Source organism: Alosa pseudoharengus, unplaced genomic scaffold (genome assembly GCF_046254945.1).
Source record: "Alosa pseudoharengus isolate Yale_2024_CS ecotype anadromous, Long Island Sound unplaced genomic scaffold, YU_APseudo_1.1 YU_APseudo_1.1_scf_21, whole genome shotgun sequence".
Lineage (NCBI taxonomy): Eukaryota > Metazoa > Chordata > Actinopteri > Clupeiformes > Clupeidae > Alosa > Alosa pseudoharengus.
In genome coordinates, this window is record NW_027468674.1 from 21,063,175 (window position 1) to 21,068,304 (window position 5,130).

The 5,130-nt window shown below is 40.4% G+C and overlaps 1 long non-coding RNA gene across 1 annotated transcript in view; it reads left to right on the forward strand.

Annotated features, from left to right (window-relative positions):
* LOC143138485 (uncharacterized) overlaps nucleotides 1–5,130 on the forward strand; it is a 62,662-nt gene that overhangs the window by 11,919 nt on the left and 45,613 nt on the right. The window lies entirely within an intron of this gene.

Sequence of the window (5,130 nt, forward strand, 5' to 3'; positions counted from 1 at the left end):
TGGATAGCAAAGAAAAGACAGATAATCAACTGAAGTCGCCGTGGCGCCCTCGTAATGCAGATAAAAAATGCGAAGAAATGGTGAAAAGGTCTTCTGGCAAAGTGAGGTTCTCCCCTCGTATCCAAACGGCCAAAGGGGCAACTTCAAAAAGTTGTCGTCCGTTTAACAGTCCGTTCAACGAAAATTCACTGTACTGTAGGTGTTTGTCAAGTGTCGAGCATGACCGAAGCTAGTCTCCAAAATGTTCAAACGGAAATCAATATCTCTTTCGATAACAAACAGGATGCAAGGATGGTTTCAGAAGAAGACCATTAAGACAAAACGGAAGGTTTCTTAAAATTGTCCTGTCCTGTGGTTTCGCTTGTATTTCCCAGATCCCGGTGGCCTTGTGTCGCTCAACCCGCGGGTTTGTTCAACCACACACACACCGCGTACACACACCGATGACAGGAGTAACATGGACACACTGGGGGTGCCTTGTGACTTCCTCTGCCTCTACAATTGAATGTGTTGCCTGAGTCTTAGGTTCAGGAATGAAGTCCGTCTCTCCGTGTGTGCGTTTCTAAAAGCCGTCGCCCCCCTCTACGCAGCAGATCCCCTTGCTTATATGGATGACTTGTCAGACAAAGGCAGTAGATTCCAACACTTTGTGATTCGCCAACGTAAAAGCCCAGAGCCCAAATGAGGAGGTCCCTACGTCTGACACTCCGAAAGGGGTGGGAAATAAGGAAGCCATCGATTTAGAGTTGGAGGTAAGAGTTGACTAAATGTTAAATAGGAGATGATAAAATGGACATGTTTTTTCTTTGCGCAAGAAAAACAAGCTGCGTGTTACAGCGCCCCAGTTTAAGTGACTTAAATCATGGCGTTATGGCATACTGATTCATAAATTGAAAACAAAACCGAGCCTAGTAGTGATTGTAGTATAGATTTTTGTCTAAGAACAACATTTTTAACTGTTGATGAAGAGCGACGTTTACAGTAAGATAAAAGTAAGCTAATAGGCCAGCACTTGCTTCTGACAACATATTGAAGCCTACATCAGGCCTAAGCAAACAACCTCCGTTTGTGTGAGCGATTCAAGGGGATGTAAGACATTTCATTTTGTATTTTATTCAGCAAGTCGAAATTTGATTCTGGCCACATTCTTATGTCATTATGATCGTACTCTGATGTTATTCGTGTAAACACACAGGTGCAGTAGCCTACCCGCCAGCATATAATGTTCAGTGTTTGTCAGTAGCATTCCATAGATGGCGCTCTATCGTTTCAATTCTTTAGCTGTGTTGAGAGGCTGATTCACCATATGAAGTCTATGAACGATGAAAAGAAATCTGATGGCAAAACACATAGCCTGAACAAAATACACAGACTATACCAGTTTAAGTCATCAGGGGGAATAGATGGACACACATGACAATTTTAAACCAGTGATTAACTTGGGTCGGTCGTCATATGAGCGCGTAACACCCATGGAGCGAACCAGCGCAACTTCAGATTAATTAGTTATCCAGAAAGAACTACATAAATAATGCGTAGCAATTCCAACTTAACTTCTAACTACTGCACTGGGAGTCACTTCACTTGAAGTCATCAAAAAAGATACACCTCACTGACACCTGCTGTTGTCAGTGGCCCTCCAACAACAACAACAAATGCTCTTATTATTATTAATAATAATAATTATCATTATTGTTATTAATGCATAACAATGATAACAATAATAAACAATAATAATAATTAATTATTTATTTATTTTCTCACTTGGACTGCACAGAACAAGAGAGGGATGCCTCTCCTTACTTCAAACAAATCAATGACTGAGAGTGTATTTAGAAAAGGAGGCCTTCCTGGAAAAATTAATTTTGTGCCTCTGTACACCAAACCTCTAGTCCAATGCAGCCGAGGTCCGCTCATTGTTCAGGTGGGGGATCTCAAAGGAACAGGGCCGGGCACGACCAATGCAAAAACCTTCTGGTCACGTTAGAGGATGGTTTTCCTTTTTGTTACTGTTTTTGGAGCGAGCTTCTGGTACAATATGTAGCACCATGGGCAGTAATTTCACACTCCGCTGCACTCTTCCCTTAAGCTACGTTATTTTTCCCCCTGTAAGACCCCACAATTCTTTTCTCCCCTGCCCCTGTCCCTATGCACAACGCGATTTGGTCTCCCAGTGAAATATGTCTGAGTGATTGTAAACAGATAATGTGTGGCATCAATATGGACTTCCGCATTGTTTACTTGTCCTGGCAGCGACCTGAGTTGAATGTGAATGGCGCACGTGCACCGTGTTCTCGGCCCTGTTCGGCTGCTGGGTCGCTAACCCCTCTCTTTAGTCAGGGCCCGACCCCATTCAGCAGTTACACAGGGTCAAATCCTCCTTAAAAGACACTCAGTAGAAATTAAACAAATGAAAGCGTTGTGCATGACCCGAACCTTTTTAAAGATATTTTTTTTTCGACCAAGTATGGAGTTTATGATTTCAGTGGCTTGTTAGTCAGTGCTTATTGAAAGTCACCTACCTCAAACTAGTGCGCCAGTCATAAGGGTATCAGCAACCGCTATCACTAGGACAGGTATTTAAAGATGAACTAACTGGGTCACGACTAGGTATCCCCCCCATGATGTCCGGTATTAGAATAAAAACATATATGTAGCCTTATAGTTGTTGTTTTTTAGTATTGAAATGTGCTTATTATTGCGTTTTACCAGCACTAAATTTTACATTTGGTATTTTACATAGAAGGTACATTAACACAACGCGGAATGTTAGACTTAGATTTGACGTGAGAAGTGACATAATGCAATCCATCTTAGCTCCCATTTGCTAATGGTCTTGGGAAAAGTGAAAGGGGCTGAATGTAAACAAGGCAGAATGCACTTGTGCTGCATGTACTGCCGACTCTATAAGACACTTATACAGAAACCATGTGTTTTGGTAGCTGCACAAACACTTGGCTAATATTTCTTTCCAAAAGTTTTTAAATATTTAATACAGAGTGGAGGGAGGTGTTTTAAAATAGGCTACTTAATACGGAGGGGAGGGAGGTGTTTCTTTCTCCTGACGCTGTTTCGAGCACTTTAGGCTATGCTGGTGCGCACCGATAGGGTCTGGATGCGAGCTAACGTCACCAATCGATATGCTTTTCCCCAACAGACCCGACGACCGCTCTTCACTCGGAAGCAGACATCACTGGGTGTAAGTTGATCATTGAACCTTAAAGACGAGCTATCAGGAGCGACTTTTTTTAGACCGAAAATCTAGCAACATTTTCCATTCTGCACAGAATAGCCTTATTATAGCGTGTTATGCAATTTCATTTGTTTTGTCGTTGTTCCCAACAGATGCCGGCGCAGTAAGTGTTAGACGTGAATTAATGAATGGTTTGAATTATATATATATATATATATATATATATATATATATATATATATATATATATATATATATATTAAATATAGGCCTATAGGTTACATACTTACATCAACGAGTCATGGCTAATTTTGATATTCCTTCTTCAGCGGTATGAGCTAATATACAAGTGAGTGGAACTGATTCCATTAATTAAAAAAAGCCAGTTGTCACTTAAAAGAAATAATATTTTGTAGTATTTGGTGTAAAAATAGCCTACTACTGTTCTTCAATCCGGCATTTAACTCACATAGGCTAGTTTTCAATATTTCACTAAAATGTGTTGGATATTCACTTGATTACAATAAAGCTATTTAAAAATATAGATCTTATCTCATCTTAGGCTTAAGGTTATTGTTTTATTAGTAGCCTAATTTATTTCCTGATGATAACCAACATAGTCTAATTGTTAATCAGTCGTCTGCATTTGGAATGTCTATCGTTACAGGCTGCAGAACAAATTCCACATAAAACTGTAGTAAGCTGATCATCGACTAGAAGTAGCCTATGTATTTCTTTCGTTTAAATCGTCTGTTTCGTAGACTCAGTGTGACCAAAGAGGGGAGACTGCCGGGTGTCTTCAGCACCTTACTTCGGAGTCAACTCCAGCAGCTTATTCATGCACATGAACAGATGGGCCAGCCATTTGATTTCATCCAGGACACCTTCAGAGATTGATTTTGCCCTGGCTTTTAATTCTGACCTAATTAATTACATCATTACAACTGTTTTCCATTGATCTAGCCATTTAGACCCAATACGAAATGCTAAATGAACTGAATGTGTTATTTCTGTTTCTCATTGCATGGAATAAAACAATGAAACACAGTTCTGTACATAAACCCCTCACCTCGACTTTGTTATGCCAAACCGACTTTATTCAGGCCTAATGCTGAAAAGGCCTAATGTTAGTCTTCCTGTAAGATATACATCACTGACTTCATCATCATCATCATCGTTACCACCATCATCGTCAACGTATTATTATTATTATTATTATTATTATTATTATTATTGTTATTATTATTATCATATTAATGTCGTTGCCTCTCTCTGAGCACAAACGTTGCACTCAGCGCAGTTCTCTCGAATACAAAAAAAAAATAGTGTAGAGTGAAAGACAATGCAAGATTGAGAAGGAATAACCTAGCCTACTAGAGATATGGACCCGGGGTGTCCTTCGAGAACGGCCTAGACATGTAGGCCTACTGTTTCGGTGGCGTGTTACTTAATACAAACAGTGGTGCAAATCTGTGGTGAAAATCTGTGAAACTCCGGTCAAATCACTAGGTGTGATTGCTGGGAAGACTGTTCGCCCTGTGGGGGATTCAACCGAACTCGAACTTCATCCACGGTTTGGACAGCCCAAATGGCGCAAGCACCCAAGGGCATAAGGTGCTTCGCTTATAGCATTTACTACATGTTAATCGCAAAGGGCTGGTCGGTTATAACTGATTGGTGAGAATGATAGAACATATACCTCCCAACTGACATGCTGACGTGCCAACATCATGTTTAAAAAGTAGCATGTCACAGCTCGCCTTGCAGAACGGCACTGATTTCTCCTGGCGCAAGCACTAGATCACTTGCGGTTTCATGTTCCTTTCAAAATATTCAACTGAATATGTCAAGAGAGTTGCCCATGGTGACGATAGTCCATTTAAACTGACTGTCTTTCATGGAATACCATCAAAAATTAAGAATGGGAGTAAAATTTA